The 16,176-nt window shown below is 41.4% G+C and overlaps 1 protein-coding gene across 2 annotated transcripts in view; it reads left to right on the top strand.

The window, feature by feature from the left end:
* Positions 1-16,176, top strand: part of IGSF5 (immunoglobulin superfamily member 5) — a 931,320-nt gene that overhangs the window by 699,063 nt on the left and 216,081 nt on the right. The window lies entirely within an intron of this gene.

Here is a 16,176-nt window from a genome sequence, read left to right as displayed (position 1 = left end):
CCGGAATGAGACTTTGGGGGCCCCTAGCACAAAATCCCACTTGCAGTGTCACATGTAGTGCCCCCCACAAATACATGCACCCTGTGCCAGGCACCACATTGAACACTAGAAAAATGCATTTTATGAACGCCTCCACACTAGTTGTATTGTAAAATGGAGCGCAGAACTGCCAACTCATTGTCTGACCTTTCCTGCTCTCAAACCATGGTGGTGAGACGCTCGTCCGACCGCCATCGTAATCAGGCCCACAGTCTTTAGTAAGTTCTTGACACTGCTCTTGGCACAGACTTGGCAACAAATGATCCTTTAGGCTTCTTGTTCACTTTATGAAGGCATTTTCCAAGCTGATTGGTTGAGGAATGGAGCTCTGGAGGGAGGTGCCTTGTGCAAGCAGGGATCTCCCCCCAAACACTTTTAGCTTAGGTGGTGTGATATTTCAATATATCCCTTTAATTGTTAGATCACAAGCACTGGGAATAGAATGTTTCTTTATGTATGCAGGATTTATTATTTTATTTATTTACTAGCTTACCGGTCGCGCGTTGCTGCGATCTCCAAAGAAAGGAAATTCAAGGAAACTCGTTATGATAACATTTAATTTACATTGTGTCATTTTTATTGAAACTTATTCATTTTAATATGGAAAACATTTGAAAGTGTTGTTTTAATTCTATTTATTTATTCGAGTGCTTGTTGATACACGTTTCTTTTGTTTTTCCGTTTGGTGTGTACATCAGTATTCGAAAGATTATGAGGGCCCTGGGGGCCGATATTTGAGGGCCCTGGGGGCCGATATTTAAAAATAAATTATGCCAGAAACTTTCGCGGGAGTGTACTCAACAACTTTCCAAAGTTTCCTGGCGATCGGATGAATGGTGTTTTAATTCTATTTATTTATTCGAGTGCTTGTGGATACACGATTTTTAGTTTTTCCGTCTTGTGCGTACATCAGTATTCAAAAGATTATGAGGGCCCTGGGGGGCAGATATTTAAAAAATGTTAATGCAGAAACCTTCGCAGGAGTGTACTCAACAACTTCCCAAAGTTTCATGGCGATTTTTTGTTTTTCCGTCTTGTGCGTACATCAGTATTTGAAAAATTATAAGAGCCCTGGGGGGCCGATATTTAAAAAAAAATGTATGCCAGAAACCTTCGCGGGAGTGTACTCAACAACTTCCCAAAGTTTCATGGCGATCGGATGAATGGTGTTTTAATTCTATTTATTTATTCGAGTGCTTGTGGATACACGAGTTGTTGTTTTTCCGTCTGGTGCATACGTCAGTATTCGAAAGATTATGAGAGCCCTGGGGGGCTGATATTTAAAAAAAATTATGCCAGAAACCTTGCAGGAGTGTACTCAACAACTTCCCTAAGTTTTATGGCGATCGGATGAATGGTGTAGTAATGCATAAAGGACAAACAGACAGACAGACAGACAGACAGACATTCATACTTTTGTTTTTATATATATATATATATATATATATATATATATATATATATATATATATATATATAAAGTGTATATCAAAATCCCCAATGGGACATCCTGACGCTAGAACCAAACAAGTAAACTCTGAAAAGATACCCCTAAAGAGGAAACAGCCAGGTTTTTAGGTGCTTACGGAACACAAAACGATCCTCCATAAGGTGCATTTCCAATGGAAGGATTCTGAAGTTAGTTTATTGTTTAGTTGAATGGCAGAGATATAGAGGAATAAAGAACATACCTGCACCATATCCGTTATTTGGTGTGGTACCTGGATTCTACAGTAGGGTGATCAATCAGGTATTTTTCAGTGGAGGATCACCAGTGCTTAGGGGGTAGGTACCGAGGTAACCAGGCACACAACCATCCTCAGATTTATGTACAATGTACAGCATTTTAGAAAAGGATCTTATTTTGATCTGAGGGCAGGAGTGATGTGATCTTTGCTCTCAAGGTCTCAGATGACCCTTGATGTTTGATTTTCAATTCTTTGCTGTTTGTCATTAAAAGTCTTATGGAGGCCAGCAAAGATGATGTTGCAGTAAACCAGAACGCAAGATACAAGCAACATACGGCCTCATTTACAAGCCCATTGCATCACAGGTGCCTCACTCAATTTTTAGACACACCAGCGACGCATGTGCCTGCCTATATTTACAAGGCCATGTTAAGTCACCCTGCATGACTTTTAATGGCCTTGTGAATATGTGCCCCTTTCATGCATTAATTTGCATGAAAGGGGCATCCCTTCGGTGTTGCTGTGGGTGCTCCCAGACAACATCCATGGAACCTGACACTCTCCCAGATTTACAAAGTGTCATAAACCTGGGAATGCATCAGAATGCTAAGCTTCCCCAGGGGAGGCATAGGAGTGGCGCAACGTAGAAAACAAGAAGAAATACCTTTATTTCTCCTCGTTTTTTGCTCTTTTTATTTGTGCTGCATCCTGCAGCACACATTGAAGGAGCAAATCACCTTTAATGCTTGCTTTTGTGCAGGATGATAATCCTTCCTGCACATAAACAATCATCCCTGCAATGCCCGCTGCTTTGCGCCATGGCCCAAGGGTGTCTTCGTTGGCGCACAGCTGCTGTTTGTGCACTGGTGCAGAGATGGACAGTAATGCACTAGCACATTCCTGCCCTTTTATTTTGACGCACGGCAGCACAGACGGAAGCCCTGCTGCGCTGCCGTGCATCAAAGTATAATAAAAGAGGCCCATAGTGCTGCTGTACAAGAGATCAATACTGTGAGGACTAAAACAGTTTATTGGGGGATTACAATAAAGAAGGATGCACTGAAGTCCACGTACACGATGAGATGCACTTTTTAGTGACTGAATTCACGTGAGGGGCTGAAGTTAAGGTTACAGGTGTAGGTGGCACCCAGGGTGCTGCCCTTCTAGGCTGGCCTTGGAGGAGAACTCATACCATCAGGGCAGGAGAAAGGTAACGGTCAAAGGTCAAATGAAACCCCAAGAAAAAAATTCTGTTTTCTGACTATTCTAGGAAAGGCAGATCTAGTTAATTTGAACTTTGGTAGTCCTTTAAGTAAATAGCGAGCTGATTATGAGCCCCCAGACCTTAGAATTTCAGAAGGATCCCTGAATCATCTGTTTACCTGTGTTACTAAGCACTATGGGCATCCAGACAGTGAGCTAAAGATGTGAAAGGGGCGGGGCGAAAGAGCAGGACCTTGGGGGTCGCACATGTGATGGGATGAAAATGAGGAAGAAAGGGACTGAGTTTTTCTTAGCGAGAATGTTTTGAGAGGAGCAACTAGACCCATGATAAGGCTGCGTTATCCTTGCCATTCCTCTAAAAAATGACACTTATATGGGTTCTTGTTCATTTTTTCGAAACCACGAGTTTTTAGGTTATGGTGTAGAGATTTTCATTCAAGAGGCCCAGCTCTAGGCACACTATAATTATCAAAATGTGAAGTCCCAAACTGAAGCTCCAAAAGCAATTACGTTTATTAACAGTGCTCAATATTTGGAAATTCATTTTGTACGAACATACAGCTAGATTCATCAACGTAAAATTGTCTCGCAAAGGGCCGGATTCTGAGAATCTGGACCTTTGCGAGCGCAATTTTTGCATTTGGGATTCATCATCCCAAATGCAAAAATCGCTATTATAGAATTCACATTTTTACGAGGAATTGCATTTAAGGAATCTCTATTTGAGATTCCTTAAATGCAATTCATTAACCATTTTTAATTTGCGAATTCGCAATTTTTGGCCGATATTTACCGCGAAGTGTAACTTCGTGGTAAATAGCGAAAACCTAGAAAAATGCACTTTAGTGCATTTTTCTAAGTTGCATGTTAAACACACACATGTCCTTTGGACATGTGTGTGCGTAACACATGTGTACATTTGCATTTCAGGGGTGCTACAGGGTGTCCTTTGGACACCCCTGCACCCTTGAAATCGCATCCTTATTTGCGATTAGCAAATTGCTAATCGCAAATAAGGAATAACTCCCCATTCATTCCTATGGGCCTTTAGTCCCGTAGGAATGAATGGGGAGTTATTCCTTATTTGCGATTAGCAATTTGCTAATCGCAAATAAGGAAGCTGTAGGAATAGCAATTTTATTTGCGATTTCTACATGAATCCCGTTTTGCAAGTCCTTATAGCGATTCCTTAATAATCGCTATTAAGGACTCGCAAAAAGGGACAATGATGAATCTAGGGGATAGTCATGTATGATTCATGTTTACCTTTTTCGTTTTGCACTGCATAAAACCACAATTCCATTCACAGATCTGGCAGGCTGCAGTGAAGAGTAATAGTTGGCTACTAGACCTGACGCTGAAATAATTCTTTTTGCAAGAAATGCTTACTGCTCTCCGGACAGCCATAATTAGAATATTGCAAATGTCACATACATTAGAGATTATTTGTGTAGAAAAGGTCAATGCGGCGTGGGAGTCCTATTCAAATAATAAACATAATCCTTGTCAGGGTGAACCACAAACGTCACTAAATAAAGCCGTGTTTACCCCTCTGGTAGCCCGGCACAAAGCAGTCAGGGTTGATTTAGAGGCAGCGTGTAAAGTATGTATTCAGCAATCAAACTGTAATTAAGTGAAAACACATGAACAATCCCAAACCAATTTAGAAACATGGAGTCAATACTTATCAATAAAATGACACCAATACAACAAAAGTCCAATAAATACAACCAGGTTTCTGAATTTTTAAATGCCCAGGTAAAAATAGCACCAAGAAGAACAGAGCTGCAATCAAGGTTATCTGCTCACACTGGATTAGGTCAAAGTCAAAAGTTCAGGCCAACCCTAATGGAGTGCAGGTCAGATACAGGGATGTAGCTCATTGACTCAGTGCAGTTCCACGTGAGGAGCCTCAGTTTGAGCTTGGCTTTGGCAGACACTGCAAAGAGCTGTATCAGCAAGAAGATCATGGTTGGTGCAAAGCACAGGTCACCGATCAGTGCTTCGTGTTGGCAGGAGATATGGATGGTCGTTGTTAATGTGAAGAGCAGGAGCTTTGTGTTGGTGGGAGACAGGGGCGGTCATTGCTGGCACGAAGAGCCCAGAACCACTGGATTGTCACTTGGAGACAGGTTCTTGCAGTTGTGAGGAGGTAGGAGTACACTCTAACAACAGCTAAGAGTCCATGACCTGGTTGGGCACCTCTTGAGGTTCAGGACTCACTCCAGCAGAGGCTACCAGCGGAGTCCAGGCAGGTCCAGTTGGTGCTGGTCAGCTGGGCAGTTGCAGGTATGGACTCTAGAAGCTTGTGTGCTTCCGTAGCTAAAACAGAAGTCAGCCAACTGACCCTTGCAGTCAATTTTTGGATTTTGGTTTCAGGGTAAGCACGTCCAGTCTTCCTTCTTCAGACAGCAGGCATGGCCGTTATTTTTTTTTAATCTTTTCTGGTCCAGTGAGAGGTCCTAAGGCTGCCACTTTTATACCCAGTGTCAGCCCGTGTTTGTGGAGGTCAATCTCTGGCCTGATCCAAAACATGTTCTAGGCCTTTTCTTCTTTTTTGGGTTTGGCCACAGCATGGGTAGAGGGACAGAGGCAAGGCCTTGTCTGATGTCAGAATCCTTTGTGTGTGCTGTAGACAGGTTCCCTCAAAGAGCAATCAGGGCATGGCACAACTCCTCCACAGCCATCCTACAGAAAGAACCACTTTATCTACAGCCAGCCACCTTTTGTCCCCTGTCTGGAAGAAATATACATTAAACTGCAGGAGCGTGATTAACAGGCATGTGACCCTGACACTGGCAGAGAAGCACATTTGGCTTAGGCCGAAAAGTTTCAACTTTCTTAAAGCATTGTCAGAATAGTGACTTGAAATCTGACTTTACGATTAAAGTGGATTTGAAAATACCATTCGAATGAGCGGAAGACCTATTTCTCTATAGGCTCTCTAACTGAATTTATCTCTTATTAAGTGTAGTAAAGTAACCCAATTTTAGTCTATGGTACGACTTTGGGAGTTTTTCCCTGTCGTGGCATGTTAAACTTAAGTGCATGCCCTAATTTTTAAGTACCAGGCCTCATGCTTTATGAGATTTTAGGCCCTAACTTAGGGGTATTAAAAAGGAAGGTTTACCCCTGGCAAAAGGTTTATGCTGCCCGGTCAAAATGGCAGTTTAACACTGTAATATAGGCTGCAGTGGCAGATCTGGGACCGGTTTTACAGTGCTACTTTAGAGGGTGGCACAATGAGTGCTGCAGCTGACTGATAGCATTACATTTACAATCTCTAGGCACCTGCAGTACCATATACTAGAGACTTATAAGTAAATTAACCGTCCCAATCAAGTTTATTCCTGTACAGATTTACCATGTTTAAAAAGGATAGCCTAAGCACTTTACCAGCGGTTAGGCGGGGTAAAGTGAACAGAGTCCTAAAAATCAATAAAAACCGGCTCAGCGAAGGAAGGCAAAAATATGGGGCGACTCTACGGAAAGGGCCAGGTCCAATTGCCAAGGATTATACAGCGGTCACAGGTGCTATCTGTGGAGAGTCATTCACAAATGATTCTCTCTTTTGCAATATTCAAAACTGCGGGCTCAGGGTTCATGCTAAATGAGAGTGAGAGAGGGGCGGGGACTTGGTAATAGATGCTAAATAGGCCACACGACAGATTTCACACCATATCCCTGTTTACTGGGACAAGTGAATTATTTCAAAGCATTAAGGGAAAGAGGAGACTGTAAATATGCACATTTTCTGAATTTGGAGTTTAGCCTCATAGATTTGCTGACATTACATTGGCTTTCAGAATCTCATTTTGAAGCTATTTAGCTCCAGCACGCTCAGCTACTCTGTTATTGATTTTCTAAATGCTAGAGTTATTCATGTCCTGACTTGAAACACTCAGCAGGAATGCTCAATGCAATTTTTGCTTAACTTTTCAGTACCTTCGTTTAAAGGGGACAGCTATTCTCTTTAACCAATCCTGCATCAACAACAAAAGGCATTCTAAAATCAGCGACGGCTACTCCTTAATGGCGGAGGAGTGTTGCCCCACTGCCTGGCTCAGAGTCAGTAAATGAAAAATAAAACGATGCTCTAGCATGGTTTTATTTTTCATTTGCCGGCTCTGAGCTAGCGCTATGGGGAGGTGCAGGGCACAGGCATGGGCGGGGGAGGAGGAATTCAATGCGCACTCCCTAAGTGTGAATATGTGTTTGGCAGGCCGTCTCAGGCCGGCCAAACACACATGCTCACTTAGGTTTCTCCAGGCCGACTGCATTGAACAGCCTGGGCTGGAGAAACCCCACAGTACCCTGGTCTGAGCAGAGCATCTCTCCTGCCTGCTCAGGCCAATCCCCATGCTGCTCTCAAAGCATAGCATGGGTATTGGATGGTAGTCTGTCCCAGTGGCTGCTGCGACCAGGAAGAGGACAGGATGCGCGACGCGGACGGCAGCTTGCAATTTCAGGTAAGTTCTAACCCTAGGTCTAAAAACAGACTCTAAAAATAGACCACAAAAATATCAACCTGCACCTTTTTCACTGTCAAGAACTTGCACATAATATTCTAAGACTGAGGCTAGAATATTAAATGAAGTCAATCCTAATATGAAGAGGAGTAGGTGAGTGGTTGCATTTAGCCAGTAACTACAAATCCTCAGTTTTTTGGTGGCCTTTATGAAAGGCGTATTTTGCGTTTAATATTTTTGCAAGCGATGTTGTTGGAGTCTGTGTTTCACTTATTAGCAGTTAAAGAACATTAGTGGGAGTGTAGGAGGCATATAACCAGTTGTATTACATTACATGTCTGCGACTGCAGCACTGTATTGTGTAGTATGGTGACCAGGCTGTTTGGTTTGTGTGCACGAAATGGACCAATCAAGAAAAGGGCAAAAGGGATCTGTGCAAAACAGCACAAATTTACTGAATCATGAGTATGAATGAAACAGTTTTATGTGCATCTCAGTGCAAACAGCAACGCAAACAAACACAGTGGATTGTATGAGTGAGTAGGTATCTGCTATTAACCCGTACTCGTGCATTCACACCTACATGTGAGACCTTTGCCCCTTGATTAGATGGGCTTACAATGGCAGAGAATAGCACACTTTGCACATCCAACACTGGTAGAGCAAGCCAGTGGTGTCTCTAGAAGTGAATTTTAGTGTGACCCACTATATATACATGTCTATCTATCTATCTATCTATCTATCTATCTATCTATCTATCTATCTATCTATCTATCTATCTATCTATCTATCTATCTATCTATCTATCTATCTATCTATCTATCTATCTATCTATCTATCTATCTATCTATCTATCTATCTATCTATCTATCCATCTATTAATCAGTCAATCAAGGGCTTGTAAAGCGCGGCTACTCACCCATGAGGGTCTCAAGGAGCTGGGGGAGAGGGGCTGCTGGTCGGACTGGGTGTAGGATCATTCGAAGAATCAGGCTTGAGGTCCTTCCTGAATTGTGTCAGCAACGCTGATTCCCTGAGGTGCAGGAGCTGAGTTTCTAGGTCTTAGCTGTGAGGTAGGAGAACGATCTTTATCCGGTTCTGGTCTTGTGGATCCTGGGGATGGAGGAAAGGGTGAGTTGGGTGGATTTTGGTTCTCTAGTGGATACGTGGAATGTGAGGTGGTAGTTCAGATACCCTGGTCCTTAGCCGTGTAGGGCTTTGTAGGATATTGAAAAAAACAAAGGTTAAAGTGATGTTAGAATTAATCTAGCAGTTAAAAAATTACATTTTATTGTTACAAAAAACACTGAAATTCACCAGTTATAGTTAACTGAAGTAACAGTAACTTAAACCCTTACCATGCAGTGCTGTCAACAGTTTCAGAAGTCTCATTGATATTATCAATGATGCCATATGTGAAGTAAGAACCCCCCCACTAGCTGCAAACACACCATCATACCTTCAGCCATGCACAGCATGGGGTTAGCACACGACCTGGCCTATAGCCAGACCCTGCGCACAAACTCCCTTAGGAAGCCAACCCCCGGTATCATGTACTTCCTTCTGCTGATTGGTGTAACCCTGTTTAGAGGTTTTTGTTGCAGTGCTGTTTATATTTCCTTTGTGAAACTGCCTGGAGAAAACATGCTTTGGGACCCTCCCTTTTTCTCTGCCTCTTCTTGACGAATCTCCCCAAAACATTTGGGGAAGGAGCTGAGGTGAAGGAATCGTTTTTGGGAAAATTTCGTGAAGGTACGTCAAATGGGGCCAACGTTATTAGCAAACCAAAAATCCATTTGCTATGGAGGCACGGTCTTAACTGCAACTACGTTGTGTAATGTAGATATATATTCACTGAAGAAAACAAAGGTTAAAGGGACGTCATAGTTAGGTAAAAATGTCAGTTAAGACATACTGTTTTAAACAAAACCACTGAAATTCACTAGTTATAGTTATCTCAAGTAACTATAACTCGTGCCCTAAAGTAACTTTAACTCTCGCCCCTGCCTAACACAGTGATGATATCATATTAGTTGTTGCAGTGATGTTATCAATGATGTAATAGAACATGTCACGAGTGATGTAATATGTAAGGTCTTGAGCAGGACATGGTTATAGCAAGAGTTATACATACTTTAGTGCACGAGTTCTGCTTCCCAGTCAGGTCAGTAATCTGTTTGGAAATTTCCACCAGAAGCCCTGGATCTTTGGGCATGTCTAGATCATATGGAAAAAGAAGGCCTTGCCAGCTCCTCTTTTGAGTCAGTGTTGTGGCACCCCAGGAAGCATGGCATGCAGGTGCCTTAAATTATATATGCGTAGTGCATGTAATTCAATTGGATACGCTTGATTCTTGCATTTGTGGAGACTTCAGTCACATGCTGGATGGCTTTGGAGGACTAGCAATTTGCGAATCCCTTACCTATGCCACCCTCCCATTAATACCTTTGATCTCCCAGAATAGGGTGGTGACTAGTCTACTTTTTTTCAATCTTGTCCATGCTATCTGCAGGACCCGGCCTTTTTCTGGTTCCATGACTGCATTGCCCCTTGTTACCCCTGGTTTGTTATAGATGAACAATAGATTTGATGCTTAGATTGCACTTCAGATATGATAATTTAAGGCTCAATGACCATGAATGCAACTTTCCATTGGCTTAGGGACAATTGCATTGAGTGATGTACAGCTGCCAGGTCACAGTGGGTGGTAGCTGCCTTTTTATTGCTGCTCCATTCAAGTTAAAGAATAGATAGAGAATGGTGCATAATGTAAATGGTGTAGAAGGTTATATTCTAGAATACAATAAAGATCTTTTAAATACATGTAAATGAAATGAGACTGAATAGACCCAACAGGTATTAAACTATGAATAGCCACCAACTAGAGTAATACAAAGTAATGTAAATGTAAAGCCTTCAGTAGTCATAGCAGAGAGGCGTGCAGCATTTGTACACACATAGGAGGTAGAGTGAATCTGCCCACTGGCTCTATGAAATGTGAAGGTCTGAGTAAGATGAGGTGACTGATACTAGAGAGGAGACACCGAGAGTATCAGAGAAGCACTAGGTAAGTCATATTTTGATGGGGTAGCATAAACCAGGCATTATATAGACCTTAAAAGACTGAAAAGCTGAAAGGCAGAGTGAATCGGATGGTATTCAAATCTTTAATTTACATGTTACCCATATGCTCCATTGCCCCTTTTCTTCTTATTAATTAATTCTAGATTTACTGTTCAAAATACTGTATTGAGATTTTGCAATAATCAGCAAGCAGATATACAAAAAATAGTACTGAAAAGAAGATAGGGATATCGATGAGAGAAAATACAATTGCTTTAATAGACATATTTTAAAAGTACTATACTGTAATAATATACATGAAATAAAACTAAATCTGAATACAATTGAGTTACTAATGTTAGAGCTATCACAAAGAAAGTCAATATTGATCATACAATCACATAAATGAAATAGAATTTAGGATTAATCAGGAGCATTTAGAAATCTAATTATCAATTGGATTCCAAATAAACTGCTGTTTCAGTAAAAGCTTGGGAAGCTTGCTATTGGAACATCTTATCACTTTGTCGTATAAAAGTGATGTATTTGTAGTCAACCAGAAACATAACAGACTAATATTTGTTGTCAGTCTTTTAGTGATAAAGAACATGAAAATTCAATAGTCATGAATTCTTTGCTAGCCTGTAAATTGGATACATTAGAATGTGATCCCTGCTTCTATTCTTTAGATGCATTGTGACAAATTCTATTCAATAAATGTAAACAAAGTTCTACTTTGGCAACCAGTATAGCATCATTAAAGGAATTAAGAATAACATTACAAAGAATTTCATATTTACACCACTCAGAGGGTAGCAAACCAAGCGTATTTTGTAAATCTAGAAGGCGTATAAACATATAACCTTGACAGATATTGTATTTATAATATATTCCAGCATAAACCCAGGATTTCCAATATTTAATATTATTGCTTAACTTGATAACAGGATTAAGCCATATTAAATCTCTTTTAGAACATATAATAAGTAAATGAAAAAGGGTATCAAAATCTAAAATAGCCTTTTTAGTAGCTTTAATAACTGGAGAACATCTAATCCTACTTTTGTTGCTAGAGATGGGAAAATCTGCCCAGAAATTCCTTACTTTTTTAATATTGATCCATGAAGGCGATATTGCTGTATGAGAAGTCTGGCAACCACAAATGACATTGGAATCAATGCAGGTTTATTAATACAAGATGTTTGATACCAAGGCTTCTCTGTTCACTTGCACTGGCAGTAATGGATTTGACCAGCACAGGACCCATATCTGCTCATGCGGAAATACCCTTACATACAGTATAAGGCTCCTTGCCTTAAGACTACAAGGCCTGCTGTAGGGTGACTTACAAATACTACATGCAGTGTTAGGGAACATGGCCCAAAGGGATGTGGGTCAAGTTGTGCCTTCGCTTTTGTCTGCACCAAACACGCAGTCTGCATTGGCAGTTTTGCAAGTGTTTGGCAAGGGGCCTCCTAGGGTGGCACAATTCATGCGGCAGCCCTTAGAGACCCGTCCTTAGTACTTCAGGCCTAGGTACCAGGGGTCCCATTTACTACGTGCTTACAGAGAGATTGCAAAATTGGGGAAAACAATTGTACAGTTTTGGGAAAGAGATCTGGCATTAGGTTAGCAGGAACCCAGTACACTTGTAGTCGAAATCACATTGAATTGGGTGCGACCATGTCAAAAAGGGGCAATAACCTACATAATAAACCACCGTATATTACATTTTGGCAAAAATAGATTGCAGCCAATACAGTATCAACTCTTAAAACTACACCCACCCCATCCAAATGATCCTTTTATCTCATACAGACATCATCCATACTATGCCTCCTCCAAATACTACATCTAGATGCGATTCACCCAATTTTTTTTTCAATTCATAATAACAGCGTGATGGTAAGGTGATCATTACAAGAAACATCAACCCAGTTATTCGGTGGAATCGTGTTTTATACATCCGCCTTCTTTAGGACATACACAATTCCCTTTTCTCTTATTATGCAACCAAAGTGTTTATACAAGGTGGATCTACAATGAGACAAATTTCCACTAGCCCATAATTAGTTCCTAAGACACAACTATTGTTCATACCCAGCAGCTGTAGTAAGCATTACTTCTCATTACAATTCTGTCTGTCTGAGGTAAGGGAGTGGAAGGCTCAACACTGACTGAAGCTAAACACCAATAAAGTAGACATTTTTGTCACAGAGACAAACCCTTGTAATGCTGTGTCTCTCTTTGATCCTCTGAATTCGACTCCTGCCTTGTATTATCTGATTCAGTAAAAAGCCTTAGAGTATACTTCGAAGCCACTTTACAAATGGATGTAGAACTATCCTTTTCATTTTCAAATGGGATTTTCTGATGAAGACAATTCACCCTATGCTTCATCAGCTCTATGAATACTGCAATTGTATCGCAATTATGTCTTTGATTGGTTCAAGGCTTGATTATTGTAATGGTGCATAACTGGGAATCAAATTGTCACTCTTGCCAAGACTTCAGTTAATCTAAAAGCAAGCAGTCCACATAGTTTCCTTGGCACCTTATTACTGTTACAATACTTCTCCCTTGAAAGCTATCCATTGGCTACCCGTCCACTTTGGTAAGTTCACCGTGGCCAGTATAGCACAGTACTAGAATTTATCCACAGTCTTTTTTGAAAATGTGTCTGCATGCCAGATCTCTTCGAAGGTGACATACCACAATGAAGGACTATAAATATATCTGTGTGGGCATTCCGATATTCAAAATACCATCTTGATCAGATCAATCTTCATTCCTTATAAATTAGACTCCAAAGCAGACCGGTTCTTAATTCTACTGTGGATTGTGTTCATTTAGTCTTTGTAAGAAATTCGGTTACTGTTTGAGGGGGGTGCAACCCTTCTCAAGCAGCAACCATAATTCCTATCAGAGAGCAATGAAAGCAAATTAATATGTGCTCAGCCCTCTGATAGCTTGGCACTAAGTAGTCAAGCTTAACTTAGATGCTCTGTGTAAAGTATTTATGTAGCACTTCAAACAGTTATAAAGTGAAAAAACAGCACAAGGAAAATCCCACATCATTTTATAAGAATGGAGTAAACTTTAATGAATTACTTGACACCAAAATGACAAACATCCAATCCGTAGAACTGGAGCTATGTAATTTTAAAGATTTAGGTAACAATGATGCCTAGAAACACAAAGCTCCAACTGTTGTTATCTGGTCACACTGGACCAGGACCCTTGTCACAAATTTAGGCTGACCTTGATGAAGCGTGGATAAGATTTAGGGATCAAGTTCGGCCCTCTGAAGAAAGTACCTTAAATCCTGGTTGTAGGTCATTGCAAGATACCATATTGAGGATGCGTCGCACAGTGGTGGTTCTGAAGAGGCTCCGACGCGAGGTCCTGCATTACCATCGAGGATGTGGTAAACGGAGGTTTGCGATGCAAAGTCCTGTGTCGGAGATGCATTGCGCAGCTCTGGTACCGATTACACTGTCAAAAGGGATGCCATCGACGGAGGCTGGCGAGGAGTAGTTCTGTGTTTTCAGATGCGTCATGCAGCACCTGTTCCGATGAGCTGCAGGGTGCAATGCGAGGTCCTGCATCAGCGATGCGCTGTGCAGCGGTGGTTCAGATGTGGGGCTGTGAGGAAATCTGTTGTGCTGCTTCACCTCTGCCCCAAAGACCACTGTTGGGCTGGCAGAGCACCTTCAGGCCCACTTCCAATGGTCCAGGACTGGGGTGGCACCATTTGGTGGGCAAGGCTCACAGCAGACAGAATCCCGGTGCTAGGGTCAAGGTTATTGGAGCCTTTTCTGTCCCTGAGGTTCTGGTCTGAAGACCAGCCAACTAGTTCTTGAAGTCACTTTGACTCTGGTGGTCCTGGGTTCAGGATACATTTCCAGTACTTCTCCCTCAGTCTGCAGGGCAGCAGAGTTGCAGCACATAAAGCAGGAGCTGAAAACGGAAAGTCAGACAGAGGGGCACCATCCACTCTCCATGCAGAATCAGCAACAACAAACCCCCAATATCACTCACACCAATAGTCTTTCTAGTGATCACTCTTAACAGAGGTGTACTGCAGAGCTGGATCTGAACGGTCAATCTTTTTATTTGGTGCCAGCTTTGAAGTAGGTGAAGGTTACTTACGGTTTCCACCCCAAGAGGTGTTTGGTATTTCCTGCCTACCCGCCTTGGCTCCATCTTGTCTGGGGCACAAAACACTAGTGTGAAATCCTTTGTGAGTTTGCTGAGGCTTAGCCTTTGTGATGTGTAAGTGTGGTAGGTGACAGTTCCTTCTCCCTATCAAGTTAGAGATGGTCCATCGTGCCAACAACTAATCCCCCTTTATTCCACTGTCTGGGAGAAATACACAAAGTCATGCGACCCAGGATGCAGGATGCAGGCATCGATTGGGTGGGAAAAGAAAATGCCATCCTTTTAAAAGTGGCATTTGAAGAACTGTGATTTAAAATCTGACATTAGCATTAACAAGAGTTTTAAGGTACAATTCTTCAGGCACCAAGCTCAACATTCCTACCTCCTCCTCATTAAAAGTTATCCCTTATTAAATGTAATAAGGTAACCAATGTTCTCAGATGAAGGAGTCAGACCTTGAAGGAGAGAAAAACGAAAAGAGTTGGTGTAAATGTTAAAAGTTTATGGCTAACTTTTTAAAATATACTATACACTGCCATATAAGTTGTGTACCTAAACTAGAGGTGACTTATATGCATTAAAAAGGAAGGTTTAGACCTGGCACAAGGTTTATTTGTCTAGGTTGGAATGGCAGTATAAAACCGCACACACAGGCTGCAATGACAAGCCTGAGACATGTTTAAAAAGTTACTTAGGTGGGTCACACATTAAGTACTGCAGGTCCGGGGTACTTGTAGTGCCACTGTACTGGGGATTTACAAGTAAATGTAATGTGCCAACTGGGTGTAACCCAATGTTAACTTGTTTTAGAGAGTGAGCACACACACTAGAGCACTGGTTAGCTGGGGTAAAGTGCACAGAGTCCTCAGGCCAACAAGATCAGCAACAATTTAGTGGAGAGGCAAAAAGTTTGGGGGAAGACCACCCTAAGTCTGACAGGTCTAACAGTCTTTCACTCATTTCTTCTGTTCATTAAAATGTATGTGTGCTAAGTTTCCTTTCTCTACCTACTAAGATTATTATTTGTATTTTTATTAAGTACCAACCAGGCTGCCATGGTATCAAATCAATTTACATCGACAATATGGCAAACAAAAATATATCTCATACGGAGATGCTAAAGAGCAAGTAACATAAATGCCAGAAAAGTAGCAGTAGACATTTAAAAGATATAGTGCAGCAAAATGCTAGTTTGGAAAGGGTTTAAGATATACAAGTGAATCTAATCGAAAAGTAACAATTGGGTATTATTAGGTAGTGGTTCAGTACTCAGTACCTAAATAAAATAGAGAAAATTCTTTTTGGTGAGGGGTATTATGATAGTGAGCCCTGGAGAGGTTATGAGAGTTAGTATATCCCACATTGCATCATGACACAATGTGCCTCTTCATCATTGTCATAGCATGAAAATAATCTCAGGGGCATGAGATTACAGAAGCATGGTGTTACCTTGTAAGAAGTGAGATTGCATAATATGAAAGAAAGACCCTTCAAGCCGAGATGAATACCAGTGACAGGCAATGATAGAGATT

This window comes from Lissotriton helveticus, chromosome 8 (genome assembly GCF_964261635.1).
Source record: "Lissotriton helveticus chromosome 8, aLisHel1.1, whole genome shotgun sequence".
Classification (NCBI taxonomy): Eukaryota; Metazoa; Chordata; class Amphibia; order Caudata; family Salamandridae; genus Lissotriton; species Lissotriton helveticus.
This window is presented reverse-complemented; position numbering and strand designations above follow the sequence as displayed.